At 36.8% G+C, this 25,356-nt stretch overlaps 1 long non-coding RNA gene across 2 annotated transcripts in view; it reads right to left on the bottom strand.

The window, feature by feature from the left end:
* Positions 1–25,356, bottom strand: part of LOC131068269 (uncharacterized) — an 80,339-nt gene that overhangs the window by 45,444 nt on the left and 9,539 nt on the right. Inside the window, exon 3 of one of the 2 annotated variants that reach the window (XR_009111974.2) lies at positions 24,081–24,422. The exons of the other annotated variant lie outside the window; for it this stretch is intronic. This is a non-coding gene — a long non-coding RNA (uncharacterized LOC131068269). Of the gene's footprint in view, positions 1–24,080; positions 24,423–25,356 lie in introns of those variants that run through there. 2 annotated transcript variants of the gene reach the window in all.

Genomic DNA, 25,356 nt, shown 5'->3' with positions numbered 1-25,356 from the left:
AGGTAGTTTCATGCCTTCACTGTTGGGTGCCAGATTAGTTTTCTTTTCATACTTCTCTTTCTGTTTTTCGCTCTTTGTTGGATGCCTTCACTATTACATGAGGGGTTATTGCTAATCTACTTGTTGGTGGTATTGTTCTTCTCTCTCATTTTGCCAAAGGGTTGCAACATTACTTTCTTTTTCACTCATCTCTTCATTGGTACTTTAGAGTTTTACATGCCATCATCGATCCCTTTTGCCAACCCCAACCTTCAAACCGCATTCCTGTCATTTTTTATTACCCCTCTCAACCTATCACCCTTGGCATTATGAATACCATTAATGACTACATTAATTTGTAGCCTTGTTGTGCCCCTTCAAATGCTTAATGGCCGAAGAGAATTTTTGTAGATAAATCATCCACTTCACATGCCACACATTTTCCAATTTACTTTCTGTGTGGTAATTGAAGTGGGCAATGATCAATTGAATGGTAGTCTCTTTGTTAAGAATATAGTGGCACCATTGTTTGATGACTTGCATAAGGGTGCAAGGCTCCTTTTCATAAGTTGAATAGTGCCACAAGGTATCATTAATAGAGTTTGAGTGATGGGCGATAGTTGGCCATGCTAAATTAGCATGATGCCTAGTACATAATCAAATGCATCAATCTAAATATCAAATGATTTTGCAATATTCACTAGAGTAAATGCTAGCACAAAGTAGAGGGGTTGTTTGAGGCCATTAAAGGCATTCTTTTTGTGGAGTCCATAGCAATGTTGCCTTGTTGCATATAACCTTGTTAAGTGATCAAGGAACGTGTGAAAATCCAAGGAACAACCTTTTATAGAAGTTCTCAAGTTTGAGAAAGTTGTGCAATTATTTGAGTTTGCATGGGTATGCTAGTATCATGTCACCTTGATTTTTTCAAGATCAACTTGAATGGGAGAGTGGTTGATAATGTAACTAAATTTGCATGGTGCCAAAATTTCATTTGTTGAGGTTGGTTTGCAACTTGTGTTGGCATAGCATATGTGGTACATGTGTAATGTGTAACATATGTTCTTCCAATATTGTATGGGATAGGCTAGTATTTCATCACCTTGATTTTCTCTGGATCAACATGAATGCAAGTGTGGTTGATTATGTAACCAAGGTGTTAATTTTGTGTGGTGCCAAAATGCATTTATCAAGGTTAGCTTGCAACTTGTGTTGATGTAGTGTATTTAGTACTTGTGCAACATGTAGCATGTATTCTTTTAAGATCTTGTTAAAGATTAGGATGTCATCCATGTAGACAATGATAACATTTTTTATCAAGCACGAGTGTCACAAGAGCATTAGAAACTATCAAAAGGCATAGCCATCCATTCATAGAGTCCTCACATTTTGAATATAGTTTTCCAAAAAAAAAATTATTGAATCAAAACTTGATGATATGTTGATTTGGTTTATTTAGTGTGCCTAGAGATGACCCAAGTGATTGCTGATGTGTACAAAGAGATACATGTTCTTCATTGAGATCTTGTTGAGACATAAGAGTCAATGTAGAGTCACCATATGTCGTCTTTCTTGGGTGCAAGCATAATCAAAGTACCACAAGGATGAACTTGACTTGATACTTCTTGAATTTACTAATTTTTGGACTTTGTGTTGTTTTTGTTCTCCTAAAATGATGCGTTAAAGATATATTTGGAATAAGAGATTTGAGAATCAAGTCAATTTTGTATTGTATGAAGTAGTGCATATGAAGTCTTATCGATAAAATATCAATGTGGCTTCACGTGGGATTCCAAATGGCATTGAAATTCATCCTAGTATACTTGAAATTGAACTACTTGGGTCCATCTAGTAGGACATGCTAAAAGGGAACCAGCAAGCACCATTGTAATTGACATGCGTATTATTTTTTTTTTTTTAAAATAAATCACTGTCGGCATTCCGACATTGTCCCAACTTTGCACCGATGACAAGACCATCGGACAAACAGCATCCTCATCGGTGCATAGTTCCTGGCAAGCGTCGGAATTTCAACGCCAATTAAAGAAACATCCGACGAGGATGTTGTATGTCCGACGGCACTTTATTGTCAGACGCTTGTCATAATCGTCGTCGTTGCAGGTTCCTGGTAGGCGTCGGAATTCCGACATCCATCCGACGAGGATGCTTTATGCCCGACGACATTCTTTGATCGGATGAGCGAACATGGCCGTCGTCGAAAGAGTTTAGGATGTCGTTGAAATTCCGACGTTAGATGGCACCGTCGGAATTACTGACGATGAGTTTTCGACGACTTCATTTGTCCGCAGTCCGACGAAAAATAGTCGAAATTCCGACGATAGGCCGTCAGAAATCAGCCCCAAATGTACTAGTGATGTTTTTCATGCAATATATCCTTATCGATGTTAAATGTGATTTTATTGGATTACTGACATGGACCAACACATTTACTTTATATGTGCAATGTGTTATATTCATGTTTCGTGTTTGTAAGTGTATGGGGTGCAAGGGGATGATTTTCCTTCACTCACTCCGGTGAGACAGGGAACGTCATGATTCTCCTTCATCGGTGTGCGTTTCCTGCCTTTTATTTGTCTATATGCACGTGTGGTTCTTTGATGCAGGACATTGCAGGTACAAGTACCAAGTAGGTGGGGTATCGACTCCACCTGATTTCACAAGACTAAGCGTACCTTATTTGTCTAATGCGGGTGGTGGAAATAGTTGTTAGACCCTAAATTTGACCTGCAGTTACACTCATGTGAGTGTCGTGAGTCGACATTTCTCGTTTGACCGATATGCGAGTCTTGGTTCTTTAGCATTTTCGTTTTGTGAGTCGTCGTGTGGTTATTTCTCGTTTTGTGTGCTTCCAGTTAGTTAGAAAAGTTAGTTCTAATGAATAGTATTATTTCACATTGGTGTATTTAAATTAAATTAATATCCCTCTGTTATCTCATGTTGTTGTATTTGAATTAAATTAATATGCCTTTGTTATTTCATGCTGGTGTATTTGAATTATATTAATATGCTTTTGTGATTATTGATTTAATTAAATAAATTGAGTTATTTAATTTAAATTGATAAAGTGCATGTTATATTTAAAAAATAATTGTATTTAATTGAAAAAGGAAATAAAGTTAAATTATATGCTATTGGAATTCTTAGATATTATGTTGAGTTAAATTCAAATAAGGAAAAGAAAAAGAAAATATCTCCATTGACTTTTACAGGAGATTAGATTTTTACCTTTTTGGAAAAATTGCTATTGGTTGAATGAAAACTTTAACCTAAAAGTTTTAGGTTAAAATTTTTCATATATTTACCTCAGAGTTCACGGAAAGAAGGGGAGAAAAAAATTTGGAAGCTAAGTTCGGAAACAAAAATTGGAGATTGGATTCTGGATTGAAGATTTTGGTGTGTAGGTTGAGACTCATCTCAAATTTTTCCTTCCGGGAGTGCATTTACAGATTGGATAGATTTTATTTTTCTTTTTGTTAAAAAAAAATTAAAAGGTTTGAAAACTTCCTGTGTGTGTTTGGAATTCATGAAATTTTTATTGGAAGCATTAAATTGAATACAAGTTGTGGGAATGGAGTGATTTATATTTGAGTTAATCTCTTCCCAAATCAGTTTTGTTAATGTTGAAGAAATTGAATTTTAGAACCAGAAATTTAGTTCTCTATGTGTGTTTTTCAAGTTGAGTAATTTGTTGTAAATCTTTTCATTTCAAGTTTGGGAGTTAAAGATTTATTTTCTGTTTGTATGGAGGTTTTTAGATTCTTTAAAACCAAAGGTTATGCTGACCAAATTTTTACAAAGTGACCTCCCTGTGTGTTCTTGATTTTTCCATGTGTGTAACAGCCAATGGAAATCAGAATTTAATCCCCTCTATTTTGTTTAAATTTCTCTACCATAGGGTAGCAGCGCGCTACCATTGGTAGTCGCTACTACCATATGTGGTAGCAGCGCTACCATGTGGTAGCAGTGCTACCAAACAAACAGCAGCACAGTTTTTATACGATTCTGCCTCTTATGATATATTTCGCATGTCATTTTTTTACAGTGCCAAAAAAAAATAATGTTTTCGCCAGTAATTTTGATATATATATATATATATATATATATATATATATTTTTCTTTATGATTGTTGTTGGTAAATTAGTTTTATCCGTGAATTAAGTTAATTTTTAGATGTGATATATACATAATATGATGTGTATATAAGTATATATTCGACGAATATATAATTATATACATATATTAATATTATTATATATATTTAATGTGATTTTTATTATTTTTAAGAAATTGTATTATTTGGGATATTAAATAAAATGATGCTTATGTGAAAAATGCATTATTTTAATATGGGATGTTTTATTTCGTTAAGTTATCATATTTTTTTTACTTATTCAAAAATAAAAGGGAGAAATTGGTTATTTGAGGTTAGTTTAAATTCTAGCCTTATTAGATTAATGACGGTTTCGAATTTCCTTAAAAAGGAGTGGTTGTGTTTTCTTAATTCTTTGATACTGAATTGCAAGTATATAATGATTTTATTATTTTCAAAAGATTGTTTGAATTATGATTTTTAGTGAATTTAGTATTTCTTAGCAAAGAGCTTGATTTTGCTACAATTCTTGTAAATTTTTAGTCATCATGTTGTACTGGTTGTTGTACCCTCTTGATCAGGTGTTGTCCTTATAACCTTGTTGATGTAAACAATGTTGTGTTATGTTCCATATGGTTAACCAAGGGTTAGTAAGATTATGTTTTCGTCACCTGTGTTTTGTAGTGGTTATATGGCTGTCACTATCGTCATAGGGTTCTCGTAGAGAGACCGTGATTTTATAGTGTCCTATGGGAGAATGGCTTTCAAGTGGGGGTCGCGCCTGAAGTGGATGGTTGGATAAACCCTCGAAAGTGAGTTAATAAGTGATAACCTAATAATTGATTAAGGGGTGGGTAGTTCTACACATTAAGCAAGATATTGTACCCCGTGCATGGTTGAGTGCTCGTATAGACTCAAGATGTAGTGGGAAGGCCTGGAATGGCAAACTGACCACCTTGTCTTCACAAAAGGTTGGTAGGGTCCGCATAAGTCTTGGATGGAACCGGGGGTTCGGGAAAAGTTACCAAGATAACCCAGGTTGGGGGTCGGGACCTATGGAGGCCTACCTAGGGTAACCATCACAAGCTATACGATGACAGTCTCTCTTTAGGGTCACTAGTGTATTGTGATGTTAAGTTCACCTGGAGTATTGTGGAGTTACACTTGTATTGTCGACCATGTTTTGCTTGTGCTTGCTTGAGGGTCTTCTATTATCTCCTAGCACGATGGGGTGGTTCCGTTTTGGGATCACATGGTCGCATGGTAGTGTCACTTCTCATCGGATGTTTATGTTTGTGTCTTCATGCGAGGATTGGCTTCACGGATATTCTCATGGTTCGTGATTTTTGGATCATCTCATGTTGGAGATTTTTGTACCTTTGAGACCTACGTGGTCATTTGTATCAGTAGATTATTTTACCTTGGTATGTCATAAAGATGTGATTTTATATGTATTATTGGAAGCCATTTAATAGATGATTAATGTAATCTTAGTTTATTTGGATGTTTATTATATCAGTTATCTTTATTTAATATGCAATGCTTTCTTGAAAAGAAATATATTGTAATACTTTCAATCTTTCAATAATGAAATCTGTTGTATGAATATGATTTATTTGTGTTCAATAGGTAATGTTGGTAATTGTATGTATTTGAGTATCCTATGATGGATAATTGGATTAACCTTAATAATGAAATTTAACCTTCAAATAATTCTTCGTTGGTAACCCTTTACGAATTCTTTGTGTTAGACTTTCGCTTGTGTAATAAACGTGCAATGTAGTAATTAAAGCACTTTATGTGGATTTAACTTTTAAAAATATATATATTTTCACCCCTAGTTGGTTAGTTTGTGAAGTTTTTCCTTTACGGTTCCTGGCGGGGCTTTACAAAAGGCAAACCAGCTAAATAGGTTTCTAACTGTCATTACTTAGCTAAAAGTATTTTCTATTCACAACCAACCTTCAAAATTTTCATTCAAGCTATACATTTAGCAATTGCTTTGAGCACCAGAACTCCTCTATAATTTCCTACTGAAGCGCCAACACCATCAAATAATGTCTCATCCAGTTACTAGAAAGAGCCACGCCATCCACTCATGTTGTCGTGGTTGTCCAAAATCTCCAGGAGTATCAATCAACCGGCTAAACTGCATTACACAATCATGGACCCAGCTTGTTTGTTAAGCAACAGCATCACCTTCAACTGCAACAACACGGGCTTATATGTTAACCAATGGCATCACCCAGCTTGACTTCCAGAGACTATAGTAGCAACTTTCAAAGGTGGCAGCAGCAGATTTCAAAGATCATGTTCTATTACAGAGCATCGACTGGTGATTTCCTCTATACTTCAACCTCTTAATAGCAATGAGTTGCACATTCAAACTTCTGACACTTCTTTGTTTCATCGCACACTACTTACAGACACATCCACATAACACGGCAATGGATAGATGCACATGCAACGATGTCTCTAAAAAACCTCTCAAAATTTCATCGCCCAGCTTTGGCAATTCCAAACGTTCTCCAACAATTATGTGATCCTTTCAATTGTGTTGACTCGACATGTCAATCTTGACAAACTCAACAACAAACAAAATGCACTCATAAACATAAGCATTGAAGAATTTGCAAATGGAATCAAGTGTAGAACCTAGCTCTAATATCAAAAAAAGGTTTACACAAAAGGCTGAGATTGCCAAACTAAGAAAACTCACACTATTTAATTGTAAACTCACATAACACCCAAAACCACATAAAATATGGTATTCTACATGTTAGTTTTTAGTACTTTCAGATTGAATAAAACTCAGAAAATTAAAATAAGGTTAATTAACTTATTGTTTTCCAGACTTAAGCATAATAAAGGAAATGAAATGCAAAAGACAAAACACAGTTACCCTGGGAAAACCTCCTAGGAGGAAAAACCCAGCCAAAGGATCCTCAGATCTGATTATGATTTTGAATTCAACTGAACATTACATATGATCTCCAGCCTCTTATGAAGTTCGCTATATGGTCTCCAGCTTCTTATGAAGTTTGCTGCCCTTAATTTGGGATCTGCAGGTGTCTAATGGAGTTCACTGTCTTCTATTGATGATCTGAAGTCCACTGCCTTTAACTAGGGATCTGCAGATGTCTGATGGACTTCGTTGTCTCCTATTGAGGATCTGCTGCTAACTAATGGAGTTCGCTGTTTGCCAGATGCCTTTAATGTAAAGTTCGCTTTTCACTGAATAAAATTTTCATCTGCCTAAGTTCGAATGAAGATAATGAGAAGCAAGAGTCACATTTATAGGAGACTTTCTTTCCTTTTAACATGTCGGCCTTCATGTATTAACATTATTAATTATATTAATTATTAATTCCTTTTAATTGAGTTGAATAGGGTCGGCCCTATCAAGGAGGCGTGATATGTTTAAGTGTAGCGTGGGAGCCTTTTTAGGTGGGAGCCGAGGAGTATTGGGCCTAGCCCTATATGATGGAGGCGGATTCCAATGTTGGAATCCGCCAGCCCTAATTACAAACAACACTCCCTCTTAATTAGGGAATAGAATCATAATCATAATCTTCCAGCTTGCACACAAGCATAGACTGGATCCACCTTGCATTACTCACAGAGGGTGGAGAGGATCCTTTTCTACCATCTTACATTGCCCGCAGAGGATGGTCAAGGTTACAATACCATCTTACATTGCCCGCAGAGGATGGTTTAACAATTACACTTCCCTTTTACAATACCATCTTACATTGCCCGCAGAGGATGGTTAATAAATATACTTCTCCCTGAGAAGTTTACAATACCACCTTACATTGCCCGCAGAGGGTGGCTAACATTTACAACACCATCTTACATTGCCCGCAGAGGATGGTTAAGAATTATACTTCTCCCTGAGAAGTTTACACTACCACCTTACATTGCCCGCAGAGGGTGGATTTATCCAATACAAAGTATCACTGAACTTGAGACTCCCTCTCAATCAGAGTTTCATTTTCTACAATACCGAGTCTATCCCTGAAGTACACAAACTTCACTTTGGATAGAGGCTTGGTAAGGATATCTGCAACCTGCTCATCAGTGCTGACGTATTTCAGCTGAATGATACCCCTTTGCACCATATCCCGAATGAAGTGATAATGGGTTTCCACATGTTTTGACCTGTCATGAAACACTGGATTGATAGACATTTTAATACAACTCTGGTTATCACAGTGAATAACTGTAGGGTCCCATGGCTGACCAAACAGTCCAGCAAGGAGCTTACGAAGCCACACTGCTTCTCTGGATGCTACACTTGCTGCAATATACTCAGCTTCAGCAGTACTCAATGCCACTGAGGATTGTTTTCTGCAGGCCCAAGAGATTACTGCAGAACCCAAACTGAAACAAATACCGGATGTGCTTTTCCTGTCCTTGACGCTTCCAGCCCAGTCTGCATCAGAATAACCTTCCAAGGTTATTGGGGTGTTATGTGAATACTTCAGCCCAAAGCCAATTGTGCCCCGCAAGTATCTTAGAATATGCTTGGCTGCAACAAGGTGAACATTCTTGGGCAAACTCATGAACTGACTAAGGGCATTCACAGCAAAACATATGTCTGGTCTAGTGTTAACTAGATACATCAGTGATCCAATCAACTGTCGGTACTCGGATGGATCTCCAAATTCAGAGTTAGTTGCAGAAACACTTAACTTCTTTAAGTTAGATTCCATAGGAGTAGACATTGGTTTACAATCCATCATTCTAAATCTTTTCAAAATGTCAATAGTATACTTGCCTTGACTTAGAAAGATTTCGTTAGATCTTTGCCATACTTCTAGACCTAGGAAATAATGCATTAGACCTAAATCTTTCATTTCAAATTCTGAAGCTAATTCTTTCTTGCATCTAATAATAAGTTCATCTTTACCAGTCAAAAATAAGTCATCCACATAAAGAACTAGAATTAGCATTTCATCATTGGCTACTTTAAAGTAAATGTTAGGGTCGGCATCATTTTTACAAAAACCTAGACTTAGCAAATATTTATCAATTCTTTCATACCAAGCACGAGGAGCTTGTTTAAGACCATATAGAGCTTTCTTTAACCTGCACACATGGGTTAATCTATCCTGAATCTCATATCCCTCAGGTTGCTCAATATAGACTTCTTCCTCAATGACACCATTGAGAAAGGCAGTCTTAACATCCATCTGATGTAGTTTCCAACCCTTAGAAGCAGCAATAGCAATTATTGTTCTAATGGAAGTATATCTAGCAACAGGAGCGAATGTTTCTTCATAGTCTATGCCTTCCTTTTGGGAAAAACCACGCGCTACAAATCTAGCCTTATCTTTTTCAATACTACCATCAGCATTATGTTTAATTTTAAATAACCATTTAGAGGAAACAACAGACTTACCTTTGGGTCTGGGCACAAGGTCCCACACATCATTCTTGATGATTGATTGATATTCTTCATCCATAGCAAGCTTCCAGGCATGATGACTTAAGGCTTCTTCAACATTGCAAGGTTCAGTTTCAATGAGATTACACATTAAAGAAACATAGTTGGAAAATACCTGAGGTCTCTTAGTTTCACGGAAGGTGCCACTTGGAGCAGCAAATCTTTCAACTTCTTGAATGGTGTTTCTTACCCAAAGTGGTCTCTTCTTGGTAACGACAATGTCACTAGGAATATCAGTGGGATTCATGGGTTCTGGAGGATCATCATGATCATCTTGAGGTGGAGGTTCAACTTGCTCACTCTGAATCTCAGGGTTAGTATCAACATTCATATTTTGATTATCATCAAATTCATCAATAACACAAGAACCCTTCGATTTCTTAAACGCAATGTCTTCTTCAAATTTAACATCTCTACTTACCTCAACATACCTTTGACCTGGGATGTAAATCCTGAATGCTTTGGAGGATTCACTGTGTCCGACTAGCATGCCTTTCTTTCCGGAGGGTTCCAACTTTGATCGCTTTTCCTTGGGCACATGAACATAGACGGGACTTCCAAAGATCCTGAGGTGACTAATGTCTAGTTTGAGTCCCGTGAAGGCTTCTTCCGGGGTCATGTTCTTTAGAGCATGATGAGGACATCTGTTCTGGATATATACTGCTGTTCTAGAAGCCTCAGCCCATAGGAAGGTCTGCAAGTCTTGATCGTGAATCATAGCCTTTGCAGCCTCCACAATGGTCCTATTCTTTCTTTCAACAACACCATTTTGTTGAGGATTGTATGGAACACAAAACTCCCTCTTAATTCCTGACTCAACACAAAAATCATGAAAACTACCGGAGGTGTATTCACCTCCATTGTCAGATCTTAAACATTTGATTATTTTACCAGAGAGGTTTTCAGTTAATGCTTTAAACTCCTTAAATTTACTTAAGACTTCATCAGATTCTTTAGATATCAAGAAGTAGATCCAAGTTTTCCTAGAGAAATCATCTATGAAGATTACATAATAAAGGAATCCACTAGGAGATGCTATAGACATAGGACCACATAAATCAGAGTGAACAAGTTCTAGTTTGTCTTTAGCTCTATTTTCACTTTTATGAAAAGGACTTTTAACATTTTTACCAATAGCACAACCTTTACAAGTGTTATCATGAATTTGACTGAGTTTAGGCATACCTTTGACTAGCCTTTCAAGGGATGGAAGAGCTTGATAATGTAGATGTCCAAGTCTTCTATGCCATAACTCACATGATTCCGAGGCCTCATTAATGAGAGCTTGAATAGGGTTAGTAGAGAGCTTATAAATACTATCATATCTATGACCAATTATACGAGCAGATTCAAAACTATCTTTCTTAGACCAAGCAAGAACTTTTCCTTCAGAAAATACAATTTGATAACCTTTATCTTCTAGAGTAGAAATGGAAATTAGGTTTCTTTTAATTCCAGGAACAAACAATATATCACTAAGATGCAAGGAAATACCAGAATCTAATTTTAGAGAAGTAGAGCCAGAACCTCTTACTGAATAACGAGCGTCATCACCAATTACTACATGAAGGCTGGTATCATTTTCTACTAGGCCTAAAAGATGATCGCAGTAACTTGTGATGTGTCTGGAGGCACCACTGTCAATCAACCATGTATTGCTATCTGAGGGAACACTGCTAGATAGAGCGGAGATGAATAAGAAGTCATCATTTTGTTTTGAGACTTCATTTAGGTTTGCTTCACTTTGGTTAGGGTTAAACTGACATTCCTTAGCATAATGACCGAATTTGTCACATCTAAAACATCGCACACGCGAGGTATCTCTTGGTTTCTTCCAAGGGTGTTGGGAACTAAAGGATCTGGAATCCCTATTTCTTCTAGGATAAGGTTGCTTCCAATTTCCCCTTTTCTTGCATTGAGCTGCAAGCATGTGATGTTCATCTACATGGGGGCTCTTGGATTGACTCCTTGTGAAGAGGCGAGACTCTTCCTGGATGCAATCATTCTTAAGGCGATCAAGAGTAGGTAACTCCGACCGACCACTTACGGTTTGGATAAATGACTCCCAAGAGAGAGGTAGACCATTAAGGGCAATCATGACAAGGTCTTTATCTTCCATGTTATGTCCAATTAAACCTAGCTGATTCTTTAGTTCTGAAATTTTTATGAAATAGGAAATAACAGAATCTTCTTTAGCCATTTTGATATTAAGTAGTTGTTGTCTTAACGTAATTGCCCTACTAAGATTGTTAACTTCATATGTACCTTGAAGATCGCTGAACATTTCCCTTGCAGTGGTGAATGAGGCAATAGAGGTGACGAGGTGGTCTTTGACTGAATCAATGAGAATCTTCCTGGCCTTGATAGCATCCCTTTTGAATTGTTTCAACTCAGCTGCATCCGAAGGCTCAGTTAGCTCTTTCGCTTCAACGAATTGGAGAAGATCTTCTTCCTCAAGAGCCAACTTGATTCGAACTTTCCATGCAGTAAAATTTAGATTCCCATCAAGCCTATCTTCAACTTTCAGCCCCATTGACCTGATCTGCAAAAGCTACAGCAATCTGGAAATAAAGGTGTACTGAATTTTAAATCTGAAGATTGATCTAACCAATTAGCTCTGATACCATGTTAGTTTTTAGTACTTTCAGATTGAATAAAACTCAGAAAATTAAAATAAGGTTAATTAACTTATTGTTTTCCAGACTTAAGCATAATAAAGGAAATGAAATGCAAAAGACAAAACACAGTTACCCTGGGAAAACCTCCTAGGAGGAAAAACCCAGCCAAAGGATCCTCAGATCTGATTATGATTTTGAATTCAACTGAACATTACATATGATCTCCAGCCTCTTATGAAGTTCGTTGTATGGTCTCCAGCTTCTTATGAAGTTTGCTGCCCTTAATTTGGGATCTGCAGGTGTCTAATGGAGTTCGCTGTCTTCTATTGATGATCTGAAGTCCACTGCCTTTAACTAGGGATCTGCAGATGTCTGATGGAGTTCGCTGTCTCCTATTGAGGATCTGCTGCTAACTAATGGAGTTCGCTGTTTGCCAGATGCCTTTAATGTAAAGTTCGCTTTTCACTGAATAAAATTTTCATCTGCCTAAGTTCGAATGAAGATAATGAGAAGCAAGAGTCACATTTATAGGAGACTTCTTTCCTTTTAACATGTCGGCCTTCATGTATTAACATTATTAATTATATTAATTATTAATTCCTTTTAATTGAGTTGAATAGGGTCGGCCCTATCAAGGAGGCGTGATATGTTTAAGTGTAGCGTGGGAGCCTTTTTAGGTGGGAGCCGAGGAGTATTGGGCCTGGCCCTATATGATGGAGGCGGATTCCAATGTTGGAATCCGCCAGCCCTAATTACAAACAACACTACATACCTCCCCCCCCCCCCAGAAGCTTGCACTCTTTTGGAATATTTTTACAAAAATATGAAACTTCTAGATCCACAAAATCTAGAACAACCTTAACAACATTATGTAACAACTATAATTCAAAATCTTAACCAAATTCCAAATATGCTAAAATTAGTTCACGGAAACTAAAATCTAAATGTTTGTTGCTGTTAAGGATGATCAGATTTATATATATATATGGGTAATTTTAAAATTATAATATAATGTTGATAAACAACTGTGTTGACTGTTGTAAGTACAATGATAAATACCATTGAATATTGTTGTCACAATATTAACCTCTTTTGCTTATTCCTTTAACTGCAGATTACAACATATAGAATGGAGTATTCCGCACACAAATGATTATCACTTCCACGGCAGCCACCCTTCATGTCAACGTGCTAACCGTTGCTACCTGTTTGTTGAAGTCGACGTGCAAATTGTTTCGTGTTACCTGTTACCTTGCTTCCAACGATAGCAAGATATTTAAAACAGTCGGTGATCCACAAAGGAGTCACAACTCCTTTTGGAACCGACATGATTCCCCAAGGACTCGTGACTCCACACTCAAACAATTCAATCGATCAATTAAACTGTTTGTTATATGCAATCATACACAACGAATCGGTAGATTTTCTAATGAAATAATATATCATAATTAATATGATGAATGATTAGTAACACAAAGTTGTTACTAATCATTCATAGTCCTGATTATGATATTAATCATAAGACAAGTCGATTGATAATCATGCACAGAAAAATGTACATCTAAATGTGATCAAAATAAGAAGAATAGATTTACGGATAACTACAAAACAAATGTCTAAGGTCGTAAGGCCAATTAGTCATTCGATTCATCTAATTAATGCTATCTATTTTAACAGTTGCTCCTGCATCATAGCCTCTAGAAGAATAGGTGTTTCCATCACTACTCTCCAAATGTCAAAGCTATCCTTCAAAAACCATTATAAGCCCCTTCACCGCCTTACTAAATGTGTCTGCAAAATATTAAATGCATGCCACCACCTTCACACACCTACCGCTTTGTATGCCCTTAAAGCATGTGCAATAAATCATACCTCTTCCATGGCTTTAAATACTTTGTCCTTCAAAAACTTAAGAAAATTTCCCTCGCCCAACTCGACACCCAAGCATAGCAAATATTAATGTACGTGTGTACCTGTACCCCAACAAATAGTAGTATGATCTAAATTCTAGTTTAATCCACCTGTCATGTTCCTCGCTCTTCTAAGCGATCATTGTAAATTCACACGTATTACTTGTGCAATCTCAATTCTCCCTCCACCCTACAACACGCTTGTTTCGTGGCTTGCCAACCTGTCTGTCCAATCCCTACTTCTACAATTAGTTACTATCATCATTCTTACTACATTCCCTTCCCTTTATATATGACTAATTTTAATGTCCTCCAAAGATTTAGTTCAATTTCTGATAGATGATAGCCATTTATTTAACCTCCAATTTGTCGTTATTTTCAAACCTCCATACCACTGTTGAAAGAATAAACTACCATAAGCTTGCAAACAAAATTTTCTTATTTTGTTTAGACCAGATACAAAACCAATCCCTCAAGCTTTGTGGTAATGATCATTGCAGCTCTAGCTTATTCAAAAAGTATTTCCAACAGCTCTAGCTTATTCAAAAAGTATTTCCAACAGCTCTCTATGTATGGGCATAACAATAAGAAATGATCTACATTTTCATTGTGGTTTTTACACAATGAACATCTGCTTGGCTCTGCAATTCCAATTTTTGCTAGTCTATCCTGAGTTAGAATCCTATTCTAGATTGCCAACCATGACAAAGCCCCTGCCTTTGGCTCTTTGGCAAACAAGATTTACCCCATGGTAATTCCTTCGACCATTGGTGATCTTCTACTATAGCCTCCTTGATTTTATACCCTAACTTGACTTTATACCTACCATCTGTTGAAACACACCATCTAATTATGTCTTGTTTATATGACCATATCAATACTCTACTTTTCAGTATTTCATTCAAAGCATTCTTCTGATCTTGGGGTGCATTGATATTATCCAATGATTTTCATTCCCATATTACTAAACCTTTGTATTACACCACATTCACGTAGTCACAAATCTTCCACCCCCATATTCTGATTGTCTCTTCCTTAACTGCATCTATCTGAGGATTGGAGTTGAGTGTTGAATAACCCCCCCAAGAGTCCTCCCAAAACAAAGCGCTCCTACCATCCCTAACTTCCCATGTGATATGTTTGGTAATAACCTCCCTACAATCAAGAATAAAATTCCAAATTGCAGATCCTCTTGCAAGATTACTGACACTTAGGATTCTCAAAGGTTCATTTGAATCTAGATAATTCTCAAAATTTGAACCCATCGCCAATCTCAATTGCAATACATACTCCAGACTAACTTTGCTCCCATTGCAATATTCATAATATTCAACTGTCTCACTCTCGCTCCTTTAGCTCCTTGTTTGCAAATCTTGTACCAGGATAGCAAAGGTATCTTATGTGTCTCCTTCGTCCCATTCCAAAAGAAACGCCTCATAAGCTGAATAAGGATATCTTCCACTGATTTGGACATCTTCATACAAGACGTTGAATATACTGGCATAGCTATCAACACAGCTTTTAACATCAAAATATGGTCTGTTGAGGTTAACCACCTCCCTTTCCACATCTCCATTTTCCTCTTTACAGTTGTTGATTACATTCTCCCAGTAGCATTTTTTTGTTAACACCCCCAAACAAAGGCATCCCCAAAAACCTTCTTGGAAGGCTGGTTTAACATCAAAATATGGTCTGCTGAGGTTAACCACCTCCCTTTCCACATCTCCATTTTCCTCTTTACAGTTGTTGATTACATTCTCCCAGTAGCATTTTTTTGTTAACACCCCCAAACAAAGGCATCCCCAAAAACCTTCTTGGAAGGCTGGCAATCCTCAATCCCAATATTCTCACAATCTCTCTTTGTAGGCTTGGTTGTACATTAAGAAAGAATACTTCAGGATTTTTCCAATTGATACTTTGACCAAAAGCTTTGTTATAATCATTCAGTAAACTCCTAATATTTTTGGCTTCCACTGTAGTTGCTTTTCCAAATAAGATAGTAGCATCAACAAATTGCTAATGTGTTGTTGCTTCCACTGTAGTTGCTTTTCCAAATAAGATAGTAGCTACATGATGCAATAGGCCGGAAATACCCTAAATTTAATACCTCCTTTTTCTTTGGAACTAATGCAATGAAAGTATGATTGAGGGTAACAAGCATTGCAATTCTTCTAGATTCCTCCACCGCTTTATACAGATCATCACAAATGATATTCCAGAAGACCTAGTAGAATTATGCAGGTAAATCATCCAGGCCTGGGGCCTTATCCAATCCAAGTTGAAAGGTGGCCAACTTCACTTCTTACATAGTGATCGGCTTATATAATTCCACATTATCTTCTTCACTGATCAAAGTTGGGATATGATTCAGGAAATCTTCCCATTCCCCACCATGATTTGAAGTGGCATGATTTAATATGGATTAAAAGTATTGCATTGCCTCTTGATTCACTTCCTCCATGGATTGTCTTTGAACCATCTTCATGTTTTATCTCCAATATCCTATTCATGCTTCTATTTGCCACTGTTGTTCTATGAAAATACTTTGCGTTCTTCTCACCTTCCATTAGCCAGGTTTCTCTAGATTTTTGTCACCAGTGCGATTCTTCCTTGGCCAAGATCTTAGAAAGCTCTACTTTCAACCTCTACTCCATCTCAAAATTATCCTTGACCATCCCTCTTACAATAACCTTCTTCAATTCGATTAACTACTCTTCAACCCAAACCTTTTCGATGAATATAATTTCGAAGTGATCCTTGTTCCAAACCTTTAGCTTGTTCTTGATATGTAGGGATTTTTTACTAAGTAGATACATCTTAGAATTGTGCCCAACTCTAACTTCATCCCACCATAATTTGACTAGACCATTAAGCTCAATGTCCCTAAGCCACATGTTTTCAAATCTAAATGGACTTCTACCTTTGAGCCCTTCCGCATTGATGATCAGTTGTACTGGAAAATGATCAGTCCCAGTAAATGGTAAAATAGTGGCTTCATGGGTGTCTGATTGATCCTCCCATTCTCGATACGAAAGAAAACTATCTGACCTTTCTATTATACAAGGGATATTATTGTCATCTATGAAAGCCTGAAAAATCTTGATATATCCTGGTTATATTATGCATCCCTCCCTAGTTTTCTGAATTGTTTAGTGTGGCATTAAAGTCTCCTCCAATAACAACTTTCTCCTTACTCTAGGTCCCCAGCTATTGCTTTAAGCCCTGCTATTAATTTCTCTTGTCCAATGTCAAAATCGGCCCATAAACATTTACCACAATCATTTCCTTGTTCTAGTTCAAAGTTTTGCATTTAACTGCCATCCAATTTTGATTCTCCCTAACTAAAGTACATCTAACAAATAATGGATTCCACAGCACTCCAAGTCCACCAAAGGCCCCGCCCCAATGGATTCCACGAAGAATCCCTCCCACTGACTCCACACTCTCATCTTGTTTTGATATTCCTCCTACCTCCACTTTTTTTCTTGTAGTAACACCATATCAACTTCACTTTTCAATTTTCTTTGTCCCTTTGCACTGGCGGCAATTTCCAATTTTGCTTTGTTCATTTTGGCACCCCGCTTCTTTTAACTGCAATGTATGGTTTTTTTTATCTTAGATTGGGTTTGTGCAATGCTTCGTTCTGCCATAATGTGTATTTGATCATCTTCAAAACCTTCATCCTGATCAGAATCATAATAAGAATCCTCCTGTACTATTGCCTCATTATCTTCCTTCACCTCCCAATCCATCTACTCCTCCCCCTCATCGCTATCCCATGTTGGCATGCTTTGACCTTCTATTTTGGATTCAATCCTTATCATTGCTACATTCTCCTCACTTCAAGCCATAATTTCCCCTTGATCTTGCTCAAAACATAGTCCTTCAGAGCCCAATTTATATCACCTCTTCTCCCTCCATATTCGTACTATTATTTTCCCCATCCCTCCTTACACCCTCCAGCCAATCCTCCTCCCCATTATGGGTTTTAATATTGTTGTACCTCTGCCCTTCTTGATCCTTGGTAATGATGTTGTTGCACATTTCTACCATACTATTGACTTTATCTTCCTTCAATGCTTCAACTTGGTTCAAATCCCAACTCCTCAATACTGCCATGACCAATGGATCCATCAAACCTTGCCCTGTATCATATTCATCCCGATCTCTGGAATCTTGTTTTGTCTTCTTCGTTTTTGTTATCATGCTCATTTGCTTTGTTAACCAATACCATCCCAATGTGTAAATGTATTGTAATTTCCAATTTAATGGACAAGTTATATGCAGGATGGTGTATTTTAAATTTGATATTATGCCTATGACACTAATCTTGCTATCTTTCTTTTATTGCAGGTAAGGAGGATGAACATGTATCGATTTCAATGTCATCTCCTTCGATTGGAATGATGTATAAATAGTAGGGTGGCCACAATCAAGTGGCACCTTGATCGGACATGTCTTTTAGACATGTCCGACCAAGATGTCACTTGGTCATGACCCCTACTAACAACAACCAATCCATAACTGATCGGTGCTTCAAACATACCCGATAATGAATCGGTATCCTTAATGATAACAGCGCTTATAACATGCCTGATAATGAATCGGTATCATTGCTGATGATAATAGTGCTTAATCATATCCAATTGGTATCATATGTTAATGATAATAGTGCTTAAACATATCCGATCATGAATCGGTGTCATTTGTTAATTGTTACAGATATAAAACATACCCGATTATGAATCGGTATCAAAGCATATGGATTAATATAACATAAACAATAACAATAGTTCTTAGCATTATATGCTATCGGGTTAATACCCCGATAGCATATAATGCCGATATGAATCGACATTAATATGCTATCGGGTTAATAGCCCGATAGCATTTTAGATTGATGCTTAACATAGTTAAGCAGGTCGTCAATCTAATCCAATATCAATATCATAATTGTGACCAATGTTATAGTCTGATAAACATAAAGCATGAATGAGTAAACAGAATATAGGAGATTACTGAGTTAGGAGAGTCTTATCTTGCAGAGGCTACTAATGCATTAACACAATGCACTCCAAATTTCCATGTTCCTTGGATCTACAATTAGGACATAGCAGCATTTGATCTTCTCCTCCAATTTTCAAAAGCCTGAATCCATCCTTTGTACTCACCTCAATTCCCGATGATATATGTTGTTGTGGAGCTAACCCTAGGCAGATCCTTATATAAGCCCCTTGACTTTTGTCAACCATAATTTCATCCATTGAGATTAATGTACCAAGCTTACTTCCAATTTCCTTTAAAATACTTTCCTCCTAGTCGTCAAATGGAATTTCATACATACGGATCCACACCGGTACTTCTTCTATTATATGCTTCCATGGGTTGAAGTTTGGATACCTTGTGCCATCAATATAATATGGACCATTACTTACGGCTTCCTGTTTTGCTTGGGTTGCGGGAAATATTACTAAGTAAAAATTGTTTGTCGGGGCACAAACCTATATTTGTTCCCCCCAACTATCATAACACCAATTCTCCATCATCCCTCCTCCTTTTGCAAAGCCACCTAATTTGACAAGTATTCCTCGATCTCTTAATTTCCCAATTTCATTTTTCAGTTTACTCAAATCAATCGAAAATGAAAGTTTTGGTTAGTGCCAGAGGAGTTTGCTTACCACATTCATTTGCCTCTTTGTTGGATGGACCTTCGTCGGTTTCCACTTTATCTTTCCCTTTCCATAGCTTTTTTGTTTGATCTCACCGATCGGATGCCTCCTCGGGTTGCTCCTACTCCACCAAAAATCTAAATTATCTGCCTTGGAAGTGACCTTATGAAAGGAAGCTAAGGTGCGGAAAACGCTTCCTAACACTAATCTAGTGGAGGAGATAGTGCAAATCTTCTTACAAATCTTCTATCATAGAAATAGAAACACATTCATAAAGAGATAATAAACATACATAAAGATAAACAATGAACACAAGATATATCGTGGGGAAAACCCTTTCGGGTAAAAAAACCCCACTCCAAAAGCACAGTACTTTGTATTCCAATAATCAAACTCGTGTAAAAAAAACCCACAAGAAATTTTCTTACAATGCCAGTGCTTAGCTTCTTCAACAAGAGTCTACAACTACAACCCACAACCTGGATTAATCCCCGCAGCATAACACTTCACCTGCAAACATTACATATCTAACACTCCTCAAGACTACCTTTTATAGAGAAATAAAACCCAAGAGGAAGCATCAAGATGGGCTTTTGCATAACACTTGGCCCTATTTTTTGGCCACCAAAAAGCATGCAAATGACACATGTACGTCTCCAATTGACTCCCCATTCAAACCTCCTAAGTTGGGCACTCAAAATTTACTATTTCGAGGTATGACAGATGCTCTCATGCATCTTGCAGTTGTGATATCTTACAACACTTAGAGTTGTAAGAGAATTCGTCATAAATGACTAATTTTAGCTTATTCTCTTACAACTTGTCATACCCCTCTCCATGCAAAAGGTATCTCCTGACACTTTTCCATTCTGTCATAGAATCTGTCATAGGCCGACACTTGTCAAGATCCTCACGTGGGATGCCTACCTCCACATGTGCAACATATGTGCAATGCAGTCATCGCCAAGTAGGATGCCACCAAGCCTGTGGATCCCCCTAGGAGACTAGACATTTGTAGGCAATAAATTAATTAATAAATAAATGCATAAGCTAATGTTAGAATTTGCAAAGGTTGAGACACCTTAATCCCAACACCTTATACCAATACCCTCATTCCAATGTTTTTGGTATCTATTTCTTTTGATTATGTCTGCGACCTTTTTATTTTTGTCATTGATTTGCCACTCAAACCTATCGCTTACCAAAGGAGTAAAGCCCTAACGCCACCTTTCTTGCGGCCGAATCCAAGGTAATCCTTGTCTTCTCCCCAGAATCCCAACACCTTATACCAAAACCCTCATTCCAATGTTTTTGGTATCCATTTCTTTTGATTATGTCTGCAACCTTTTTATTTTTGGCATTGATTCGCCACTCAAACCTATCGCTTACCAGAGCAGTAAAGCCCTAACGCCACCTTTCTCGTTGCCAAATCCAAGGTAATCCTTGTCTTCTCCCCGGACTATTAGATTATTGTTGTTTCCTCCGTAAAACCCTAAACTATTCCTGGTGGAAAAGCTCCGGATGACATCGATCCACCCAGTGACCATCCAAACATACCAATTGTGAAATATGATCACCCTAATGCTCCTCGTGTAATTATATCTAAAATTCTAAGAATATTCCCCATGTACACCACCTAGATTTTCCTGCAATCCCTGGCATATATTTCCAAGATTCACATTCTTCACCTTGAAGTGTTGTTGTGCGCATCTTGCCCTTCATTCGTCAATTGGGAAGGCCTCCTATGCATCTATCGCCCACTCTCCTACCCTGTTGATCGCTGTCCAATCTCCCCTGAAGTTCACCCTCTGCTCCTCTCCAATATCACCACTTCGCTACTCGCTCCTCTTGTTGCTCCCTTCGCTCCAGTTGTCGCTCCATTTTTACTCAATTCGCTATATATCATCTTTAGTTTCTTTTATTTGAAAAAGAAATTTCAAAATATAAACAAATGACAATGAAGTCCACATAAAATAATTTGTGAATATTTGATTATTATTCTTTTGTATTTATTTATATAATATAATAATTATTAAAATAAATAAAAACAAAATTTAAAAAAAATAATAGATAAAATTTTATGTTTTTAAAAACTTAAAGGTCAAATCAAATGAATGCAGTTTCTTGTTCCTAACATCATATCACATCAATATTTATACCATTTTTTTTGCACAAAAAAAGGTGATCGTAGAATAAAACGGCAGTGCATGTTAAACAGACCCATATACGTAGAAAACGGTGACGACAGCAATAAATAAAACCAGTAAAATATTCACGAAAAATTTAACGGCTACGATTGCTTACATCGTCTTGCATCCCTTCTCTATCGTACACTGTTGATGGCCAAAATCAGATCGTCGCTTTCAAATAAGGGAAACACTTTCAGCATAATTAGAAACCAAAAAAAACATTCATTTCCAAGAAAAGTAAAATCAAGCTAAAATTGGCCTTTGAAGGAGGATGAGTCAATGAATATAGAGATAAGACTGTCACAAGTTGCAGGAAGCATATCATGATCATTAGAAACAACATGATGGGTAGTCAAATGAGGTGTAGCATTATCATATAATGTATGTGAGAAAGAAGAATGAACATTCTTGGGACCTGTATCATGAACAAGCATGGGAGTCTATACATACTGATGACACAGGTTCGCGGTAGTACAATTTAAAGCAGACAACAACAACAACATTGTAGCAATTCAGAAACTGGATGGTATTTCTATTTGTGATATTGAAGGCAAGCTACTGTTTAATATGATGGCTTCTCTCTTGTAATCTTGTGAAGTGCATGAATTGTTCTACAAAGATGCAAGCTGTATCACTTACCAAATGAAGGTAGCATCCACACTCAATGTTGGAAAAAAATTGAAGACTATATAGGATGAAGGGCAAAATTTTGGATAGACAATTGAAAATTTAAAAGGATCGTAAAAAAGTGTCTATTTGATTTTTACCTCCCAAGGATGAAATATCACAAAGGGCTATCTTAAGTTGACAACCCTCAGATTTTTAGCAACTAGCAAGCTTGGTAGACAGATTTAACCCCTTCTTATCATCAAAGCTTAGGTTTCTTCACTGTTAAAGTGACGATGTGCTATGCAAGAAGGTGAGTAAGAAAATTTCTAAATTTAAACCCAAACTAATAATAGTAAAGAGTCATGTCCTGACCATGCACACTAGACCAAAACAATGAAAGAACCAATGTGATATCCATAAACAAACTAGTCTAAAATTAATCCTCATAACACAGTTCGCTGAGATGGTTCAAATTCGGGAAGTCTCCTAAGGAGACGAATTTGAAAGACAGACCCCAAATTGAAATAGTATTGGCTACACGGAGTAATCATATGGTCTCTTCAACGATTCAATTACGGAAAGAATACAAGATGCTAAGTATCGATCAAATAGTCATGGCAGCAATGTATTGATGAATTAAGATAAGACTAGAATCAGTCAACATGATAACAATAAACAACAGGATGTGATTATAAATAAGTGCTAATAATTAATAACTGTGACCAAGAGTTGGAATCTTCTTCAATGCTACGTAAGATTCACAATAAGCAATACGTAAGGAGATGTAAAGACTAAGTCAAGAAAGCCTATTAAAATACCACTGAGAATTAAGAGAACAAAGCACTGTTAAGACAGCGGTTTATCAGCCAATGGAGATATGGAACACTAAGAGTAATGATAGTATCTTAGGGCATCGTTATTAATTAAGGAATGTTAACTATCACAAGATCGATATTCCATGAGAAGAGATGGAGGTAGCGATTAGCAAGGATGCCTAATCAATATAGATAACATAATCATAAGACATGAATCTCTTGCAAACCGTTGTTAATAATAGGAGTCATACCTCTTTGCTCGATGAGGGGATATAAATGAAGTATCACCTCCAAGGAATAAGGAATATAGAACAACACAGAAATTATAATGGTCAAAACATCAGGTTAGAAAAGATCAAAGGAAAGGTCTGCAACTGATTGAAAATATAGCAAAGGGGAATAGACCATAAGGAATAAGATACATAAGGAGAATTCGCACAGGACCAGCAAGTACGTCTACAAGAAGAATAATATTCCAGCATACTATATTACGGTAACATCTTTCTGAATATCTATTAGAATCGTATCTGCATACTATCATGATTCACAGTCACAGCATGACAAACAAAAGGAATAAATTTATATAACTTCAGTAATATACAGACAATTGACCCTAACAACATAAGCAGGTTAATATACTGAATCAATGTTAATCTCGGTAATTTCTCATAATGAATATAAGATGTAAGTAGTAATATGAAAGACTATGAATGAACCATGAATGCTCAAATCATTAAGAATATACTGATAAAATATTAAGCATTTAAATCAGAATTACAGTGCTTACTTGTGACGGAGGGAATGGAGGTGTAATGGAGACGTTAGGAAACACTCGTAAGTTGGCTGTCCAAGAACGACCCCAGAGGCATCTAGGACCTTGAGAGCACTTACCCTAAGGAGTCTAGCAACCTGGTTAGAGCCTCATCCCAAACCTACAAGTTAAGTAAGCCGTGACGAAGATTGATACATCAGGGGATCAGTTGGAATCACCAAGTGGAGTAAGAAGGTTGGAGGAAACAACCTCTCTTGGGCTTGGGTAGAGAGGCTCTAAAGCAGTCCTCATAGTATCCTCCTGCCAAACATTATGCTTATATTAAATTGGAATTCATGTCATAATATTAAACCTACATGTTTATTAATCAGAGGAATGTATCTATTTGCATATGGTTTATTGTTATATGCAGGAAACTATATTTAATCTTATGTTTCTAAGTCGATCAGGTATCATCTCTAACCCTAACTTAATAATTTTTCTGATTTTTAGTACAGAATATAGAAGGAGACGTTACAGAAAGATTCAAAGAAAACAGAAAAAAATAAAACTCAACCATAATTGGACGATCAAGTTGATAAAGATTTGACAGCCAATCTTAAATCTAAGATAAAACGGCTCAAATGATTTTAGTTAACTTGCAAAATAAAAATCAAAGAATGAAACTATTGGCCTGTTTTACCCCTTTGTCAAAATAGTCATTGACAAAGTGTTTTCTTTCTTTTTCAATGAAGTTCTTCAACATGGAAGAGTTTGAAATATTTTATTTTTCTTTCATATATACCTTAGCTCTGTGTTTTTTTTTCATTTTTGGGTAGGAAGAATAGTGTTGCAATAAGTTTTTCAAAGGTTAAGTGTTACCGAAAGGAATTTCAAGACCACAAAGCAAGACCATAACGAGGATATATGGCTCCCTGCATTCAAGAGGAGAGTTTCCTGGAGATTAAGGACTACTTTTACCCAAGTTGCAGAGTTCGAGGAGGATAAGGACATGATACAAGAATATGTATGGCACTTTGCTTTTCTGGGTTTCACGGCATTCTAGAGAAGAAAAGGAGATTTCCATGTTGCAAAGTCAAGGAAAAGGGCTATCAAAGCATTGTTGGGTTTATCAAGTTCTATATATTATGAAAAAGGTTTGTCACTCAATCCTTGTTTGCTTTCTTCATTAGATCCACAAGCCTCCTGATTGCATTTTGAACAGTGATGAACTAAGTTGTAGCTACCTGTCAAA

This window comes from Cryptomeria japonica, chromosome 11, assembly GCF_030272615.1.
Source record: "Cryptomeria japonica chromosome 11, Sugi_1.0, whole genome shotgun sequence".
Classification (NCBI taxonomy): domain Eukaryota; kingdom Viridiplantae; phylum Streptophyta; class Pinopsida; order Cupressales; family Cupressaceae; genus Cryptomeria; species Cryptomeria japonica.
This window is presented reverse-complemented; position numbering and strand designations above follow the sequence as displayed.